Genomic DNA, 21,300 nt, shown 5'->3' with positions numbered 1-21,300 from the left:
AAAGTCACTTACTTTTGAGAATGCGCATGAACATGTAAGCAGCAGTGTTTTGAAAATTGAAGCATTGGCCTGAGGACTGTGTCGATACTTAAAGTTCTTCCCCATAGAAAGATTTCAAACACAGACTCATGGTACCTGTTAATATAAATAAATCACTATTCTACAAATCAAAGAACTGCATTATGTTGATTTAGACTTTAAACTTCAACTACTTTTATCCAAATCGTTCCACCACCACTCCTTATCTCTGTAACCTTCAACCCTAGAACTTCCTGCGATTTCTGCACTCCTTCAAATCTGATCTCTTGTGCATCCTTCTCTTCCTTTGTTCAATTATTGGAAATTTTGGCTTTAGCAACCTTGGACTCAATCTCTGGAATTCCTTCCCTAAATTATTCTATTTCTTTACCTCTCGTTCCTCCTTTAAGCCCTTTAAGTATGGCATTGCAGTGGTTAGCACTGGTATCTAACTGTGGGAGGGACCTGCGCTTGATTCCAGCCTTGGGTGACTGACTGTGTGGAGTTTGCATGTTACCCTCATGTCTACATTGGTTTTTGCTGGATGCTTCAGTTTCCTTCCATAGGTCAGTTGGATGAGCCATAGTAAGAGTGGGGTTACAAGGATATGGTAAGAGATTGGTTCTGGTTGGGATGCACTTTGGAGGACAGGTGCAGCCTTGATGGGACAAATGGCCTCTTTCCACATTATAGGCATTCTCTGATATTATGATTCTAAGTTGACCTGTGGAAGCTGTTTTTTTCAGCATGATTTGGTCACCTGATCTAATGTTTCCTATGTCAAGTTTTGTCAGATATTAGTCCTGACAACATTTAGCACATTTTATTCTTATTAGATAGTTTTATGGTGATGTATACAACACACCATATCAAGTTTCTAAATGCCCCAAGATAATTCTTCACCATGCAATGAGAAGCAAATGAATTGAATTAACTCCTTACATTAGTTTTTGATGTAGGTGATAGCTAGGTGTGTACAATTTTCATTGTGTTTCATACACCATCAACCACATTTTCATTTCAATTGAGATTCATAAGAAATATGTTCATAGAAAAATTTGAATGTGAGATGGCGATGTATGTTTGGCTTATAAAAGCAAAAATCTGTACAACTTGGAAATCTGATTGAAAAACGGAAAATGCAGAAGACACCCAGCAGACTGATGGCATCTGTGGAGAGTGAAACAGTGTATGGATGACCGTCTTTGGAGTTTGTTTTTTAAATAATTCATTCATAGGATGTGAACATTGCTGGGAACCCCAAATTCAATGACCATCCTTAATTGTGCTTGCACGTATTTCTCGTATGCAAGGTTAGAAAATTATTGCTAGCCATAATTGAATGGTGGAGTGGATGCGATGGGCTGACCTAGCCTAACTTCTGCTCCTCTGTCTTATGGTCTAAGCCTGGACTCTGTTTGGTTGCTCTTAGAAAGTACACATATGTAGTGATTAAGTGGCTGCACAACAGTTTAGACTAGGATTCTTGACTAATTAACACTTTCCTTCTTTGCTGCTGAGCATAAGAACAGTAGGACTAATTGTAGCTCTGCAGCTGCAGATCTGCCTGATATTTATTTGGAAAGTCAGCTCAGACCCTAGATTGGCCTCTGGATTGTATGGCTAAGCACGATATCAGCTGGTACCTTTATTCATGAAATTTGTTTCCTGTTGCATTGTGTGGAATTATCTTGGGGCATTTGGAATCTTGATATCGTGTTTGGAAGCATCCGCTGTAAAAATATTTCATAAAACATGACTTACGATTTAGAGAACAGAGGTTCTGGATCAAATATTGATTAATATTGTTTCTTATCTCTTACTACAACATATATTACATAGCTATTAAACGAAATGCGATCACAAAGAGTACTTTTTAATTTGTGCAAAAATTAAACCATGCTTACAAAATGGTTGATAAACTTTCATAGAGCGCAAGTGATCATGTGCAATAACTTCAAATGTACTTTCAGGTAAATTTCTGTTTCAAAACATCCCTGTAGTTAAAGCTAGGAGAAATGAGGAAAAAGTGCTAATATTCCTGTGCGTGTTTGCATCTCTTAGTAAAATAATATTCACATGCAAAAATATTGAAATAGGTTGGCAGGGTTGAACACGTAACAAACCACATCTCTGTTTATTGTAGTTTCTGAGTTATCTAGTTGACTGCATTTCAAACACCATGAATATTTGTGCCATTTATATGTGTCAAAATAAAACTATAGGCATATTATTTACCCAGAATACTATCTAGAACATTGTGCTGAAAATGCCGATTACAATTGTTTAGAATTGTTTTGTGGGCTAAGCAGATGTAGTTGGATAAGTAGAAAATGTTCAAGGAATTTTCATTATTTTGTTTAGACTTACGTCTTGATTTTAGTGGCATTTTAAGAGAGAGCAAAAGGTTTGCAGTGGGAAATTTATAAAAGTTACTTGGGTCTACTTTACATATGAACAATGGAATTTCTGAAGTTACCATTCCTTTTCAAATATAAAGGACCTTGGTTGCCATGTGCCATACTCACAAGATAAAATGGATGCAGGCTTCTTTGAATCATCTGCCATTTTTAAAGACTCCCATGATGACCTGACTAGACACAATTCTGGGTCAGTATGTTTTAGGGACACTGTATTTAAGGCTAGTGCACCACTACTTGGAACACGGCACGTGCAAAATTAGAGCTTTGCAGGGCTTTTTAAAGCAACAGTGTGGCTACTACCTGTAATAAAGATGGAGATGTTCATGTATTCACAGGGCGGAAACTCCAGAGTGTTCTCAGCAATGTTAAATATTTTGGTCATGAAGGTTTTATTCCTCTGCAGTGGGAAGTTAGAACCCGCCAGCCAGTCAGTATTGTATCATTCAAATGCAATGATACTTTGAGAAAATAAAATTTTGGAATTTTGTTCTTTTCATTTGTTGGATGTAGGAGTTCCCTGCTGGCTAGCATTAATCGCCTGTCTCTAGTTGCCCTTGAGCAGGTGGTGGTTATGAGCTGTCTTCATGAATCATTGCAGTCTATGTACTGTGAGTTGACCCACATTACCCTTAAGGATGGAATTCCAAGATTTTGACCCAGTGACAGTGAAGGAATGACAATATATTTTGAAGTCAGGATGACTTGAAGGAGAGCTTGCAGCGGTGGTGTTCCCATATATTGTTGTCCTTGTGGTTTTGGAAGATGCTGCCGAAGGAACTTTGATGACTTTCTGCAGTGGATCTTGTAGATAATACATACTATTGCTACTGAGCATTGGTGGTGGAAGGAGTGAATGCCTGTGGATGTGGTGCCAATCAAGCAGGTTGTTTTGTTCTGGATGGTGTCAAGTTTGCTGAGTGTTATTGGGGATATATTGAAGTAGGGAGTATTCAATCTCTCTCCTGACTTGTGCCTTGTAAATTGGAAACAGTTTTGGGGAGTATTCAATCTCTCTCCTGACTTGTGCCTTGTAAATTGGAAACAGTTTTGGAGAGAGGTTACACACCTTAGTATTTCTAGCCACTGTGTGAATGCTAGGATTAATTGACAATTTCACGGTGGCATCTTGCAACTACCAGGATGGCAATGTGCCTATTGCTGTCCACATGTAACTGTGGTGAAAAATTGTTTTGGGTTTTGCATCAGTTTCAGACAAAGCTGGTGTCAGCTGTTTTCCTTAATACAAAATAATTCTTTCTCTGTTTTTAAAAAGATGTGGCACTGGCATATCAATAAACTAAACCATTCAGTGTATGTGCCAATATATGTGGTGCTGTGCCTTTGGCAATAGTTAGATTTGGGCTGCAAGGTAGTTCTGACTACACCTGACAACTAAGATGTGTTTTTGCTGCGGCTAAAGGAAGAGAACTATAGTGTTCTTATTTAAGATGGGATGTAAATGCATTGGAGGCAGTTCAGATAAGGTGTTCTAGATTGATAGCTGGAATGAGTGGTCTGTCTTATGAGGATAGTTTATTTCAAACATTAGTGCTTAGAAGGCCTGGGGTAACTTGATTAAATTGTAAAAGACCCAAAAATGTTTTGACAAGTCAGACATAGAAAGGATGATTCTTCTATTTGTGAGTCCAGAACTAGGGGTGGATATTTTTGCACAAGCTGGAGAGAATATTATCTCTCAGAGGGTTGTCAAAGGGATCAAAGTAATCAATTTTGCTTCCAATTTCCATCCTCCCCTTCCTTCTCTGTTTCTATTTCTGGGGATAAGCTGTCCTCTAATATCCAAAATAAATCCACCGACTCCCACAGTTACCTTACCTAGACTTAGTCACATGCTGCTTCCAGCAAGGATTCCATTCCATTTCCCATATCTTTTGCATCTGTCCTGATAATGCCACTTTTCATTGAGCTGCCTCCAGTGTGAAGCTCTCCTTTTCTTGACTGAAGATTTGATCCTAATGTGGCTGATAGGACCCTGAACCATGTCCGATCCATCTCCCACACTTCTGCCGTCATCCCTTCCCCTCCCTCCAGAATAATAATAGACCTCGCTTGACCTCACTTTCTATCTTCTCTGCATTCAAAGGATCATCCTGCATCACGAGCTATACCATCTCTAGCAGAATACAACCACCAACCACATCCTCCACTCCAGTCTTTGTCAGCATTCTGCAGGAACCAATCCCTGCGTGACCACATTGCAGAACACAGACAATCTTTCCACAGGAGTGACCCTGACCTTCCAGTCACCTGCCATTTCAACAAACCACTTTGCACCCATACAAACATTTCCATCTTGGGCATGCCAGTGTTCAAATTAAACTTGATGCATGCTAAAAGAACACTTCATTTTCTGCTTAGGGACTTTACAGTCTCATAGATTTGATATTGATTTCCACAACTTTAAAGCATTACTTTTGTCTTTTATTTTTTCTTACACCCACCCTCCACTATTAGTGTGTCTTGGTTGTAACTTGTCGGCTTAGCTCTCAGTAGAGTGAATCCATTTTCTTATTTGCAAATCTTCATTTGCACCCATTTTGCGTCTCTATCTCTGCTTGACCCTTTGTCACTTTGAACTATCATTAAAACTAAAATTGAACAGGTCCATGATTGATAAATCCTTGTGAGGAGCTGCCAAGGAAAAATAAACTTCAGAGAAAATGATTACTTCAGTTGGAACCAGAAGGAACATATATTCCCAATCTGTCAATTCTGAGGGTCCCCTTTGTGTTGTCAGCTGTTTCAGACTGTGGTTGTGGGTCACTGGGCAGTGCACACACGTCTGAAGCCAAAGGTTGTAGGTTCAAGGTCCCTTCCAAAATTTAACTGAAATGCTGTTTCTAGCTGGACAATACTGAGAGAATGCTTATTCTTTTATTCATTAACCAACAAACAATAGATTGTCACACTGCTGGTTGTGGAAAGCTGCAAAGCACTCTGGGCCATCCTAACGTCTCGAAAGTCATTGTATAAACATAAGTTCTTCACTTATGAGTGTGATTTGGGGCACCCATCATGTGTACCTTCTATTAAAATTAAACATAGAATCTGATGTCGTATCCTACTCATAACATTATTCCTGTCTGCTGACTGACTAACTTGCTGAGACATTCTTGTATTATCTGTTTTATTTGTGTACTTGAGTATACATTTTCCACACATTTTAATACTACTTGCAGCTCTTCAGCACAGGATTTTCAGCTACATTTTACTGAAAACACATGAGGAATAGAAACTCTTGTTCTTTTGAAATGTAGTGCATTTGTGTTTACTGCATTACCCAAATTGAGAATCCCACTTTAACAGAATTACTTTCAAGTCAGTGTGGGTAGTGAAACTGAAATGCTGCCAGTTTTTATTGCCTGCCAACTAAGTACTAGGACAGAAGATGATGTTTTATGTTTGCACAAATGGCAAAATTGGCAATTAGCATAACTTGCACTGACACCTGCTGTTACATCGTTTTGATGGGAGATAAAAGTGTCCTAATTTGCACACTGTCTCTATAAGCCTTGTTATTTGAATTGAAAGGCATTATTTTTCACTGTCCTAGTGAAAGGTGCCTTTGTTCAGATCTGGTTGCATTTGTCAGTTTTGCATATGAATATGGGAAAAGCTGCTGCAGTACGAAAATGAACAGTTATTCTGAAACCTTACAGTACCCATTACAGTAAGCTTTGCTTTGATAGAAGTAAAAAAGGATGCCTTGTTAACTCGAGATGCTCTAGATGGGCTATTATGTTAATTAGAGCTCAGCATTCCAGTTTGCATGCGTTGGAAGTGAAGAATTTTCAAAAATTTGGTTTTTAAACTGTGTTTATGTTTTCGGGATTGGGTATGACACAGAATGAAATGAAATTACTGGCAGCTGTTGACAGTTTCTAATGTTGCTGTCCTTCCCACTGAAATGAATAGACAGCAGTTGCTGTGGGAGAGAGGACACTGGATTTCCATGCACACGTCCCCAACTGGGAGCTTTGCCAAAAATATTCAGTAGAATTTCCTCCACAGAGATTGCAAAACTACTGTTCTAACTTGTACATGGTGTTGTAATCTCGTTCCCAACTGCTGCAGGCTTTGTTTGAAGCAGCCACTTAATTTACTTTATTATTTTCCACCCTTTCTGCTTCTATTTACTTGAAGATGGCTTAGATTGGCAAACATTTTGGAGAAGTTAAATCTGTGAATCTCTGAAATTACTTTGTAACTCTTCGACTAATCTACCATTTGCTCTTAGCTTTAATGGTCAGTGGATTCCATGCACGATTATCTTGGTCAGTTCAGGCTGACCATTATGTTTGAGACAACATTTTGCCTGAAGTCATTAATCACTTCACTAACTCTTCTGTAGGACTCTTTATTGGGGGGAACTTGATTCAATTTTTGAAAATAATGCTTAACGTAGCCTGCTCCTAGTCAGTCACTTGTTGAATTTCTTTAAGTGTTTATGTCTTAAATAGAACTAACAATTCTGTTGGCCAAGGTGTCAGATGTCCAAAATTATTTGAGTTTTAAGTGCCTGGATATGGCATTCTCGGGCTGAAGAATCACAGTGCATCTTGTGTGCAGCTTTTGGTTGTGCCCTGTTCTCTAATTTCTGATATCCTCGATATTTAAGTGTGCATTGAATTGTTTTCAAAGAAAGACACCTTAAAGAATGGGGAGCACTGATTTTTTGTGGAAGTGCACTTTTAAGGGTTTGCTGGGCTTTTCCTGAATTATTTTGGCCAGTGGCAGAGACCACCAATGCCATAGCAATTAGCTTTCCCATGTTGCTTGATAAGCAGAAAATTGGCTTGGCATCATTTAATGATAGCTATTGTAAATCGTGTAATATTCTAGCTGAAATGCAACATTCTTTTGTGGGTGTGTGCCAGTCCCATCTCTCCCATGCATATACAAGAACTTACATTAGTTCATAACTCTTCGATTGCTTCTACTCACCAAATTTCTTTATTGGATATTTGCCTCTGAAGCAATCCTACAGGAACCATAGCTTCAAACCAATTGCAGCATTTGTACTGCCTCAGTCCTACAGATAATACTGTAAATATTAACAAGTAATAATGAATCTATCTAATGCATGGCTATCCCTCTGGTTTAGGAATTGGTTAAACTATTTAGAAAACATTGGTAAACAAACTACTAGAAGTTACTGAATGTTTTCAGTGTCATTCCACACACAATTTAAAAAGTGCCAAATCTGCAATAGAAACAGATTGCAATCTCGTATTAGTTCAGAAGGACTAAAGGGATAGTACAAATTCTTGCAAGGCATAGGAACTCAGTCCTTTGAACTGTCCCATTTTACCTTGCTTGTAAACAGATGATGCTACTCAAGTTGAAAGGGCAGGGACATGAAACTGGTGAAATTGCTCTTGCAGAGTGCCACATGAACTTAACCAGTCCAACTAACCACCTTCTGTGCTGTGTTCTATGATTCTAAGTATTAGATTTGATTAGGTTTGCAGGGACTTTGATATTCCTTTGATGTAGAGCAAATTTTTCTTTTGTCTCCTGTATCAGTTATAAACTTCAAAATATTTTTTACAAATAGAGATTTAAAACCCATTAAAAGACAGGTTGTCCTGGACGAGCAGTTGTCCCTCTTGCAAACCTAGCTTATGTGATGGCTAAATTGGCAGTTGGCAGCTAGGAAATTAGCATGCTTAAAATTCCTTATTTGAGGAATCTCTTCCTCCAAGAAGTATGGTAAATAACCATACTTGCTAGTCACAGTGAGAGTCGTGTTTTTGCAACATTTTGGTTTAATAGAGAGTGGTTCATGTGTGGCATGAACTTCCAGAGGAAGTGGTGGATGTGGGTACAGTTACAACATTTAAAAAACATTTAGATAAATACATGAATAAGAAATGTTTGAAGGGATTTGGGCCAAGTGCTGGCAGGTAGGACTAGTTTAGTTTGGGATTATGGTCAGCACAGACTGGTTGGACTGAAGGGTCTGTTTCCATTTTGTATATCTCTATGACAGTCCCACTTCTCTTCTAGCTGATCTCACATCCTCCATTCGCATAAACTTAAACTCCTCAAAATTCTTCTCTTTGTATCCCAAATAAACCAGAGTCTTGTTCATAACCTTGTCCAATCCTGCACTCATGACCCAACATTGACCCCTGATCTCGCAATGCTTTGATTTTTAAAATGCTCATCTTTGTTTTTGAATTTCTCTGTGGCCCTGCCACTCTCTGTTTCTGTAACTTCCTCAACACCTCCCTGAAATTTCTATGACCCATCAGTTCTGGTCACTTGCAAATTCCCAATATTCTACCATTAGTCACCATGCGATCAGCAACTTTAGCTCTTAACTCTGGAAAATTCCCCTGAACCTTTGTACCTCTGTAACCTCCCTACTTCTTTTCCCTGAAAATGCTCCTTCAAGCCTATCTCCTTGAGCAGATTTTGGTCATATGCTAATAAATTTTAACATGGCTTGGTGTCAAATGTTGTTTACTGATACTCCTGTTTTACTAGATCAAAAGTGCTATGTAAATGAAAGTTGTTTCTGTTGCTGTTATGCATACATCAATATACAAAATTGATAGGTTAGTGAAAATAAAAGTGCTGGGTCTAATAAAAAATTAATTATGTTTGGCTTGTTCTACAGCTATAATGCTTTATTTCATCTACTCATTACTCATGTCGTCTCTTCCTTAATGGTGCTGGTTCATCCTGTGTTTTTTTTTAATTAACTTATTCTTTTAATCAACCTGAGCAGAGAATTGTGTGCTCCACAACCACCTGATGAAGCAGCAGCGCTCCGAAAGCTAGTGTTTTCAATTAAACCTGTTGGACTATAACCTGGTGTTGTGCGATTTTTAAGTTTGCACAACCCGGCCCAACACCCATCTTCAAATAATGTTCAGAGATGTTATTAAACACATCAGGAACAGGTGGGATTTGAACCCAGGCCTCTTGATCCAGGGGTATGGACATTACCCCTGTGTCACAAGAGGGCCCGTTTCCTGTGGTATTGACATCAGTTTCTCATTCGCTACGTCTGCTAACCATCAATCCTCGAAGAGAGATTTAAACCGCTAAGTAGCTTAATGTCTTGCTTCTGACATCGTAGCTTAACCTAAGGTGACATACTTCAACACCTACAAGTTCCACAGGTCACTTGAAAATTAATATTTGTGGGAAGTTTTTGCTTCTACAGCTTATTGATGCTAAGATCATTTGAGTAGCCTTCATGCTAGTCCCTCTGATTTCACTTTATTTTCACGCTGTATAGTATGTTCAAAGTTCCTCTATGTGAATCTTATACATCTTCCTGCTTTATACTCATCCCAATAATTGCCTCCCTATAACTCAGCCTCTTATTTAACCATGTTATATGCGTGCATTACCTTTAACATGATATGGTAAACAACAGTGAAAAATTGTGCTGATAAGACCTGTTGTGCTTGAACAGTCAGCAGACAAGTTAATCTTCAGGTGAATTACATGGTTGACAATATGAAATTGTGCACAAGTGCTCAAGAGACCTCAATATCTTTGTTGTTACAGTGTTGGTGATGTTGAAAACAGAACTAACTTGTAAAGTGACATCCCCCTATCAGGAGACCAGTTTGATAAAGGCAGATGATTATGGTGATGTCAGATTGATTGTCAACAAGAGATGGTCAAAGGCCCATCACCAGAATGTCCACAAAATTCCCTAATTTAAATTAGAACAAAGCAGACCTCCGAACAGAATTGGAAATATTTAAACAGCATTCAGAGTTATTATTTCATACATTTAAGTGTGCTTGATTCAGCAACACGTGGCGTTAAAGTTTGCTAAATAACTGGGGGACATGTGTCTACACAGGCTTAAAGCATCATGATAACAGCCAAGGAGCTAAAAGATCCCCAGAAAATATGAACCACATCAGAAGACCAATTTAGAGTCATATTTAACTTCTGCATTGATTGACTAGAATTCATGTTATTTAGATAGAAACCTATACAATCCACAGACCACATTGTGAACAAATGCAGAGTAAAGGGCTCATTATATGATTTTTAAGATGAAGAACGAGCAAATGTTTTGTTGGGTTGGTGATGGCATTTGCCTCCATCAAAGCTTTCTAGGAAGGTTTATATAGCAAATCTAAGATATTGAAGAGTGATTGATGGAAAGACGTAAATACAAAGTGATACTCGCAGGTTGACGAAACTTACTCATCCTAGGTAAACAATATTTCCAATTGACAGAATCACTAGAACACTCAAACACAGCAGGAAATGTATAAGATTTGGCCTTCTACATGTAAATATATGAATTAGGAGCATGTGTAGGTCATTCAGTGCTTTGAGCCTGTTCCCCATTTAGTAAGATCGACTCATCTGATTGTAACCTCAAATCCAGAATTCCTGCCTATCCTCGGTAACTTTTCATCTCCTGGTTTAACAAGAATCTATTTACCTGTACCTTAAGGATATTCAAAGACTCTGTTTCCACCATCTTTTCACCAAGGAAATGCCCAACTTTTAATTAATTTTGCAAGGCATGTGGCAGAGAAGGCTGCACCAACCCAAACAGATAGTTCTCAAATATTTTCCAGCTATAATGAAGATTATCTGGTATCCTGCCAGAGGTGTATACATGAAGTGATTACCAAACCAGAATCTGACAATGTATGTGATAAGCCAAAAAGTAGTGATCACATGTTTCACACTGCCAATCTTATGAAATACATCAATGTCATTACAGAACCTGAAGTGTTTGTAAAAATTTTAACTATCAGTCCTCAAATTATTGGTGACTATTTGTTATTGGCTTAGATTGATAAGGGGCAAATATCAATGTGTTACTGCTGCATTTCTTAAATCATGTACATGCGGACGTGGGAAGGCATGATGAAGCCTATGATTGTCAAACTTGGAGCATATGTGTTCATAACTTCCATGTTCAAGATCATTGGTGCTGGCATATAAGTACAATCAATCTGCCAATAACTCACATGTGTTTGACACCATTGACACTGCTGGACCAATAACTGCCAGTGTGCTGTGACCTCTTGCTAGTTACAATCTAACTAGTTACCTCTTGCTAGTTACAATCTAGTTAGTCAAATATCAGAGACACAACAGAAAATGAGCAGAGTATTTAAGAAACAGGTGCAAAACTGAATATGAAAGAAGAACGGAAATCCTCGCTTTTTCTAGATTAGTGGAAAAATGAAAGTTCAATAGGAAAAGACTGATTTGCAACCTTGGGATAGATGTAGACTTAAGGATGCCATCTCTAAGGCGATGAAGTCTTTGGGGACAAACCTCTGCTCAGCTTGCAGAGATAAATAAACAGCTGAAAAAGAAAGAAAGGATGGTGAACTATTATAATATCAATCCAATTAACATATTGCCAGTTTGCAGAAAGACTTGGAGTAATTCACAAGTAAAGCACATCAGGCTCAGCAGGAACTGCTGCAGAAATGTTGGCTTGGTCAAATTAATGCTAGCAAAAATGGCAGACCTTCAGAAACTGCACAGGAGCTGCCAATAACTCATGAGACAATTCTTTTGGAAATAAATGTCAGCAGTGATGGTCTAGTGAAAGAATTGGAGTAGGACAGAATAGACTAAACTATAGGAGCAAATGAAAATGCTCCAGGCTTCACAGAGAGGGGGTAAAAAAACATTGACAGGCTGGACAGTTATTACAACAGATTCTGAAGGAAAAAATATATTCGACTAACTGCCACCCATTCTTCTAATTCTATTAATCAAAACTTTGATAGAATCAGAAGAGTGGGTGGCATGGTGGCTCAGTGCTTAGCACTGTTGCCTCACAGCATCAAGGACTCAAGTTTGATTCCAGTCTTGGGTAACTGTGTGGAATTTGCACATTCTCTGTGTGTCTCCATAGATTTCCATTGGGTATCCACTTTCCTCCCACAGTCCAAAGATGTGCAGGTTAGGTGGATTGGCCAAGCTAAATTATGCCTTATTACTCAGGGATGTGCCGGCAAGGTTGGTTGACTATGCTAAATGTGTGGTTATGAGGATAGGGTGTGGTAGGGAGTGATGGGACTAGTTGGGGTGCTCTTCGGAGGGTTGGCGCAGACTTGATGGACCAGATAGCTTCTTTCTACACGAGGGATTCTGTGATGAGAAGAATCTGTGGAGTAAAATCAGAGGTTTCAAAAGAAGCTGGAAACTCTTGAGGATCAAACCAGTAAATTCCAAAAAGATCTGAACTATTCAAAATTACACTCAGTATCTAACTTGGAAGAAAACATGACTCTAGTGTGTCAGAATAAAAAAATTCTTGAATATTAATTGGAGTCCATGAAATAAAAACTTGACAACACAAAGAGGAACAGAGAATATCACCACTGACTGTGGCAATCAACAGCTGCTCCAAAAAAAGATCAGTAATGCAAGACCTAGATTTATCAGCAAACACCTTATATGCTGTAGACACTTGTTATTATAAATAGTTAAACTTTCTTTGAAAAGGAGGGGAATGTTGTATGTTTACCAAGCATTCATCTTTCAGGGCTCTATGTGCAGTGCACATACAGTATTACGACTCTGCCTCAGATTGTGCTGTGGCTGTGCAAGCTGCGCACACACAACATTGTTGCTTTGCTGTTACGTGTGGGTCAGCACATCTTCCTGTTATCAATAAACTAACCCACAGAATTAACCACTCCTGGTGAGCAATTGGTAATTTGACTATTTTCATTGACGTGACTCAGCCCACTCCTCTTTATCATGGGTCACTGTGCAGTCAGCTCTGAAATTCTTTTTTATAAACTTCAAGCTTTCTCAGAGTCTCCTCTGGATGACACAAAATTGGAAGTGTTGTGTACTGTGAAGAGGATAGAGTTAATCTTGAAAAGGATGTGAACAGGTTGCTGGAATGAGAAGGTAGTAGATGAAATTTAATTAAGAGAAGGGAAGTGATTAATTTTGCTGGAAAGGACTCAAACAGTAATATGAAGTAAAGGATTCAGTTCTAAAGGTTTGTAGCCACAGTTGAATGTGAGAGTATATGTGCACAAATCAATTAAAGTAGCAGGGTCAGGTTGAGAGCATAGTTATTAAAGCACATCAGATCCTAGGCTTCTGTGATGAGAAGAATCCCTGGAGTAAAATCAGAAGTTTCAAAAGGTAGGTGAATAAAGTACAAAACCAACAAACTGGGATTAATCTGTCTCAAACACTGTTTTGGCCTCAACTGTACGCCGCACAATTGGAAGATTTTGAAGGCATTTGAGAAGGGGCAGCAAGTTCTGGGGAATAGTTTCAGGAATGAAAAAGTTTTGTTAGGTGGATAACCTGGGTCTATTCTCCTTGGAGAAGAAAACGTTGAGAGGAAATTTGGTAGCGGTGTTAAAGGTCGTGAGTGGTCTGGACAGAGTGGAAAGGGACAAACTATTCCCACTGACAGAAGGATTGAGAACCAGAGGGCAATTTATGGTGATTGACAAAAGAAGCAATGGTGGGAGAAAGTGAGGACTGCAGATGCTAGAGATCAGAATCAAAAAGCGTGGTGCTGGAAAAACACAGCTGGTCCGGCAGCATCAGAGGAGCAGGAGAGTCAATGTTTAGAGCATAAGCTCTCCATCAGGAAAACAAGCAATGGTGACGTGGGGAAAAAATCTTTTTCTGATGAGTCATTAGTATCTCAAATGCCTGAGCATCGGTGGAGGCAGATGCAATCATGCCTTTGAAAACAGACTTGGGATCTTTATCTGAAGAGGAGGAAACCTTTAGAAGGAAAAAGAAGGAAGTGAGACAAGATGAATTTGTCTTGCAGAGAGCTCGAGCAGACAAGATGGGTTGAATAATTAAGATCCTCCGTAAACCTTCTCCCTTTAAGCAAGGATTTAGCCCAGGTGTCTACTACTTCGGACCAGTGACAATCCTTGTCTCTTTAGCTGCCTATAAAGGATCTTTTGAAGCCTTTCTGTGATATATAAATTACTGTTTTGGATGGTTGAAGAGTTACAGTTCTCTGCAATCTGAACTTTTTTTTTACCACTCCTAGATTTTGACTTGTCCTAGGCCACTTGTTCTGCTGTCAAACTTCCTTTTATTTCTCCCTCCTCCCCCCTCCACCCCCCCTGAAGGTAATCTATGGTCCGAAATCCCTTCTTCCCAACCCTTCAGTATTCACTCCACCTTCCTAACCTTGTGGTCTGAATTTGAGTTCCCCTTTGATAACCCTACAGCTTTTTCTTTCTGTTCCTTTCTTTGTATCCACAGAAGGCCCATTTGAGGCACTTAACGCTCCTTTATTGTTAGCTGTGATCCCAATGCTGCATCGCAGTAGCTTGTCCAGCATGTCTGATGAGAACCAATTTTGTCAATCCTTCTTTGCAAATGCATTTGTCTGCTGCTGACTTGCATTTTTTCATGCTGATCACTAAGTTCACCTATTGCCGCCACCTTAACTCATTTTGCACCTGCCTCAACTCGTCTAGTGAAGTTACATCTCTGTGCTTTTGTTATATTTAGACTTGACTATTCCAATGGCCCACTTCTTTCGTTCTATGCTCTGTAAAGTTGGGGTCATCTAAAGCGCGATTAGTTGTGTCTTTATTTGCAGTAAATCTCATTTGCTACTCAACTGTGTTTGCTGACCTATGTTCTCTCTGGTCAGGCAGCATTCTCATCCTTGTTTTTAAATTCCTCCATTGCCTTGCCCCTCCCTGTCTCCATAATATATTAATCCTATAATCCCTAGATATGTGGGCTCATCTAATTCTGGCTCAATTGTTATTCCATCACTTATTGTGACTGGGCCACAAATTCGGAAAATCCGTCCTAGCATCTTTCTGCCTTCTTTCCCTGTCTTTCCTTCTTTAAGCTTCATAGAATCTACCTCTTTCCTCAAACGTTCTATCTGACCTAATATCTTCTCGTGCCTTGGTGTCCACTTCATTTATTAAACTGCTGTGAAGTGTCTTGTGATGTCTCATTATGCTAAAGATGCATAAATGTCAGTTATTGTTGATAAGTTATATGAGATAGAGAGAAACAAGATTGGAAGGGATGTGGGTATTTGTTAGAAATTTACCCCAAACTTGGTTGCTGTGGTGCATATTTTCTAGGTTAAAAAAAGCTATTGATTTATCTGTGGAAAGTGGCACTCTGAAATTTGGAATGGGGACTTACTTTGAAATTCCATTTGAAATATTACAGCCTGATAACAGAAGGAGCTGGAGAATGGCATAAGGTCATCAAGATAATCTAACATTCATATCAGCTGTCTTCCTTTGCATTCTTCTGCATGCTTTTCTATAACGTTCAGTCTTCCCTCCTGGTGACAGCTTTGGCAGTATGTATCCTGAATTCCTCTGAGATCACCTCGAGAGATATCCCTGTAATCTTAGAAGGAAAAGGCTGAGATTCGATCAGATCTTTCTGACTACTGATGCCTTCTTTGGTCTGTTGCATTGTAATTCTAAACAGAATCGGCCTGCACTTCAAAGATCCACGACAAGCTGCATAGCTCCAGGCCCATGCAATCTGATTGTGTATCTTCCTGTCAGTAGTATTACCATGATCCAGGTGTCTTTGTTGTTGTGGGCCACTGGCTCCTTTATTATTTGCGATGATGAAGAAATTTAATCCAACTTTTTATGAGCTTTGGCACAGCTCAGTGGGTTGGAAATGTTATCCTGCACTTATTTTGAAATTCAAATGCAAGAAAGGTAATAGCCTTTTTTCATTACTCACTCCCTCAAAGTATATACTCATATTTGATCAGTTACAGATGCGTACATACATTTTATCAGCTTCATATCAGGTCATAGTAGAACTAGGATGATATAATACTAGGAAAAACTGAACAGGCTGAATATCTTTTCTCTTAAAAAGGGAAGACTGAACAGTGTCCTAATGAAGATCTTTACAATTGTAAAGATGTTTGATAAGATAGACTTGAACGTGTTGTTTTCACTTAGAGATATGCAGCATTGAAACAAACCCTTTGGTCCAACTCATTCATGCTGACCAGATATCCTAAACTAATGTAGTCCCATTTGCCAGCACCCTGTCCATATCCCCCTAAATCCTTCCTATTCATATACCCAACCAGCTGCCTTTTAAATGTTGTAAATGTACCAGCATCCACCATTTCCTCTGGTAGCTCTTTCCACACATGCACCACTCTCTGCATGAAAATATTGCCCCTTCAGTCCCTTTTAAATCTTTCCCCACTTACCCTAAACAAATGTCCTCTAGTTCTGAACTGCCCATCCCAGGGAAAAGATCTGGTCTATATTAACCTATCCATGCCCCTCAGGATTTTATAAACCTCTATAAGTTTACCCCTCAGCCTCCGATGCTCTAGGGAAGATAGCCCCAGCCTATTCAGTCTCTTCCTGTAGTTCAAGCCCTCCAACTCTGGCAGCACCATTGTAAATCTTTTCTGAACCCTTTCAAGTTTCACAATGCCCTTCAAATAGTGGGGAGACCAGAATTGCACACTATATTCCAAAAGTGGCCTAAACAATGTCCTGTACAGCCGCAACATTACCTCCCAACTCCTATACTTGATGCTGTTGTGCAGAGTCTAAAATTTAGGGTAATAAATCAGCACTAATAGAAAGGAGAAACTAGATAGATTACCTGGGGGACAAAAGAATAGGTGGATATCCTCATAGGCTTGTTTGGAGCATGGCTGCAGTTGAGCTGAAAGACCTGTTTCCGTACACTGTGTTCTATCGAATAACTTAAAAATGGCAGTATCATTATCAGTATACTGGGGAGAACTTCCCTGTTCTCCGTTAAATAGAACCAGTGGATCCCTTTCATTCATCTGGGAGGACAGGTAGAGTGTGATTTTGATTTTGATACGAAAGATGGCACCCCTGAAAGTGCAACACTCCCTCAGGATCACACTGGAATTCCAAGCTGGGTTATGTACTCAGGTTGTTGGGTTTTGAACACATAGCCTTCAGTGTCAGGTGGGTGTTCTACCCATTTAAACATATCTGAGAAATATTTACGACTGCTTGTTATCGTTGTTCAATGCCCCTGTTGCACTTCAGTTATGTTCATTTTCTGGCTTGGGAAATTGCACCTTATGTTGTGCCAGAATATTAATGACTCTGCATCCTAATTATTGTCATCTGCAGTTCATTTAAAACTATTGCATTCTATTTGTCATGACTTCTATTCGCCATCACATGATTTTGTCCTTCTTCCGGGCTGCTATCTGAGGTTGACCCATATCATTCACATCCTTGGGTCCCATTTGACCCTGTGGTGAATTTTCATATACAAATCTGGACTAAACCTACCTACTTCCTTCTTAGGCAGTTCCTTGAGACCAAAGATGACTTCCTTTCAACCTAGTTGTGTTGGGCAGAGGTGACTAAACAGTTTCACGTTGGATTTGCATATTCTGCCACAGGTGGAGTAGATGATGTTTGAAGAGGTGGATGGTTTGCTCAGGTTTTCAGATGCTCCTTCTGCTGTTTGAGATGTTTGGCCCCATGTTTCTTTGTGGATGATCTTGGGCAAAAGATTCCCGTGTGTTCGTGGCATACTGCATTTTTTAGGTAGCTTAGAGGATACCCTTGATACATTTTCTCTGCTGTCCATGATGGAACGTGGTGGAGCACAGAGTTTGTTTTGGTTGTCTTGTATCAGACATGAGGATTATATGGTCCGCCCATTGAAGTTGAATGGACTGAACAAGGGCCTTATTTCTGGGGATGTTGGCTTGAGAGAAAATACTGGTATTAAAGCACCTATCCTGCCATTGGCTTTGTGGAGACATTGCTGGTGATATTTCTCAAGGCTTTGAGACCAACGTTCACCTTTGTAATGCCATCTGACTCCAATTCTGCCACAGCTCATCTATTGATGTTACTGTTTTAGTTACTTGTAGACTTGACTTTTCTAATCTATTCCTGGCTGACCCATTTGGAATTCTTCATAAACCTGAGCTCATCCAAATCCAGAAAAGTATGAACACATCCATCAATGCTCGGAAGAGCATTTTGAACAACTTCTCAATTGTGAATCCAAAGTGACAGCTCATATTTTCCAAACTATCCCCCAGTCCTCTGTTGTAGGATTAATGGGCATCATTGATGGGAGAGCTATAACAAGCAATCACATGGAATTAAAAAAAAGCAAAGCCTGTGGTCCTGATGGTACCAGCTGGGATTTTCAAACTGGCCAACCTTTGCACAAATGAAGACTCTTTGCAGACGTCATACAGATTTGGAGGAAAAGATCTCACCACTCTGCTATGATTTATGTAATATAACAATTAAATCTAAATTCCAAGAAGGATAGGAATTATTCTACGTGAACCATTGAGGTTTCTCCTCCTCGTTCATAGAAGGGAAAATCCTGACATGTATTATTCTCCAAAATTGGCCACTTTCTATAACATATTGTCACTTTACACCTTTCAGAGGAAACTCTAACATTGTATTGGTTGCAAGACAAATTCAAAACAAATGTTGAGAATAGCACCAGGGACTTTTCATTACATTTAGTGACCTGGCCGCAGAACTGAACTTGGTGAATTGTGACACTCTGTGGATTGTGTCCAATGCTTTGTATGTCCAAGAAAGTTCATCACAATTCTACAGTTGCTTCTCTACAAAATGTCTGCACCAGTATTAGAGTGAGAAGTCTGAAACAAGTGCCTCCAAAATTATTGGATAAGGTGGTCAAGAAGGCATACAGCGCGCTTCCTTTAGTCTGCTGGGGCATTGAATGTAAAAGTTGGCAAGCTACGTTGCAACTGTATGAAACTTTAGTTAGGAGTGATGCATGCTGTTCTGGTCTTCGCATCACCAGATGCTTTGGTGGTGGATGCTTTCGAAAGGATGCAGAGAAGGTTTACCAGGATGTTGCCTGGTCTGGAGGGTTTTAAGTATGAGGAGAGGTTGGATAAACCTGGATTGTTTTCACTGGAAAGACTGAGGATGATAGACGTCTACAAAATTATGAGAGGCATAAATAGGGTGGAGAGTCAGAGGCTTTTTCTCAGTGTGGAAGGCACAGGTTCAAGGTGAGAGGGGGACAGTTTAGGGGAGAAGTGCAAGGAAAATATTTCACACACAAGGTGGTGGGTGTCTGGAACACATTGTAAGTGGAGGTGGTGGAAACAGGCATGTTAGTAATGTTTAAAGCATATCTTGGTTGACACATGAAAAGGAGGTTAACAGAAGGATAGAAACAGTGAATGGATAATAAGTACCAGATCTAAATAAAATTAGGAATTGGTGCAGGCTTGGTGGACCCAGGGACCTGTTCCTGTGATGTATTGTTCTTTGTTCTGAAGTCTGGACTCGTGTCACATATATTTGTGCAGTAGCCCTAATACTATTTACAAATTCCCAGTCAGTAACCATTCATCTATAAAAGATCAATCAGCCTCTGAAGTGAGCTTGAAGTAAATCCCAAATGGAAAAATCTTTAACTTCAGTTGCCACTGTGCCCAAACTAAAATGACATATATGAACTACATTTTGCAAAACTGCAGGGTCATTGCTGTCGTTCCTTCAGACTTGCAAGCCATTTTTGATCTCTTTATTTCTACAAACATGAAATTCAACCTGTCCTTGAGTGTTGCAAAGACAAAATTTATATCAATCCATTCATGGCCTTCCAAGTATTTCACCTCCCATTCACATGGATGGAGAGACTCTGGAACATTTTGAGCATCTCCTATACCTTGGTAGCACCTCTATCGAAAGACCAACATAAACTAAGAGATCCAACACTGGGTCAGCTGAGCCAGCCCAAATTTCTATAAACTACAAGAGTGAGTGTTTGACAACAAAAGTCTTCACAAGGCAATAAATATCCTGTTTCACAGAGCAGTCATCATCAACATGTCCCTGTGCTGCAGGGAGACATAGACAGTGTGTCAGCAACATATAAGAGTGCTAGAGAAATTCCATCAGCATTGCCTCCACCTACATCTCCTAGATTCAATAGAATGACCGTCAAACAAATGTTCATGTTCTTCTTTAAGCTGGCTTCGCAACATTCAGGTAAGAATTTTGAAAAATTAACTGCAATGGATTGGGTGTTGTGTTTGGATCACTAACATGATCTCTCTTGCTAGATTCTATTTTCTTAGCCTTCAGATGGTCAAAGAATATGCTTCAAAGACACCGGAGCGAGTCTGCATTTACAGCATTGAAGCAAATCTTGAATATGTCGTTCTGCTATAATGTGTGTCTTGTTAACACATGTTGACTGTAAAATGATTGATGAATCGGGGACACTGTTTCTAAAGCGCAAACATTTAAAGTGTGTGTTGGCTGATGCGTGATTACATCGCCAACACTTTAAGAGTTGTTTCTAAAGTGCAATTTTTCTATAATGCAGGGTTGCACAAGAACACAACCGTCATGTTTTAGAGGGAGTGCTGTACTCCACATCTCACTATCGTGAGACTGTCATGCTGTCAAAGATCAGTCATTCGGTTAAAGGAAGACTTATATCAGAAATTTGTAACCCTGGATGGGCACCATCTTTGAGTTGAGGAACAGTTGACGATGAATCATTTCCAATCCTCTTCTGAGATCTTAATGCTACTCCAACTCTGGCCTTTTGTACACTCCTGATCTTCTCTGTTCCACCATTAATTATTGTGCCTTCACCTGCTGAATTCTGGGATTCTTCCTTTCGGCCTCTTCACCTTTCTTCTTCTATTCTTCTTGAAGATATTCCTTAAAACTTAGCCCTTTGACCAAGTCCTGATCTAATATTTCTTTTGTGACTTAGTCTCAAATTTTACTTCATAACATTTATCTAAAAACATGGGATGTTTTGCTGTTTTAAAGATGCGACTAACATGCATATTGCTGTTGTTGTAATTCAGCTGTCTTGTCTTCTTGTG

General features: G+C 39.4%; 1 protein-coding gene across 1 annotated transcript in view; it reads left to right on the top strand.

The window, feature by feature from the left end:
- The window catches only part of lmf1 (lipase maturation factor 1), a 492,498-nt gene that overhangs the window by 177,925 nt on the left and 293,273 nt on the right, over nucleotides 1–21,300 (top strand). The gene's annotated exons all lie outside the window — the stretch shown is intronic.

This window comes from Chiloscyllium punctatum, chromosome 40 (assembly GCF_047496795.1).
Source record: "Chiloscyllium punctatum isolate Juve2018m chromosome 40, sChiPun1.3, whole genome shotgun sequence".
In the NCBI taxonomy this organism is placed as follows: Eukaryota; Metazoa; Chordata; class Chondrichthyes; order Orectolobiformes; family Hemiscylliidae; genus Chiloscyllium; species Chiloscyllium punctatum.
Note: the sequence above shows the minus strand (reverse complement) of the source record. Positions and strands in the feature narration are given on the sequence as shown.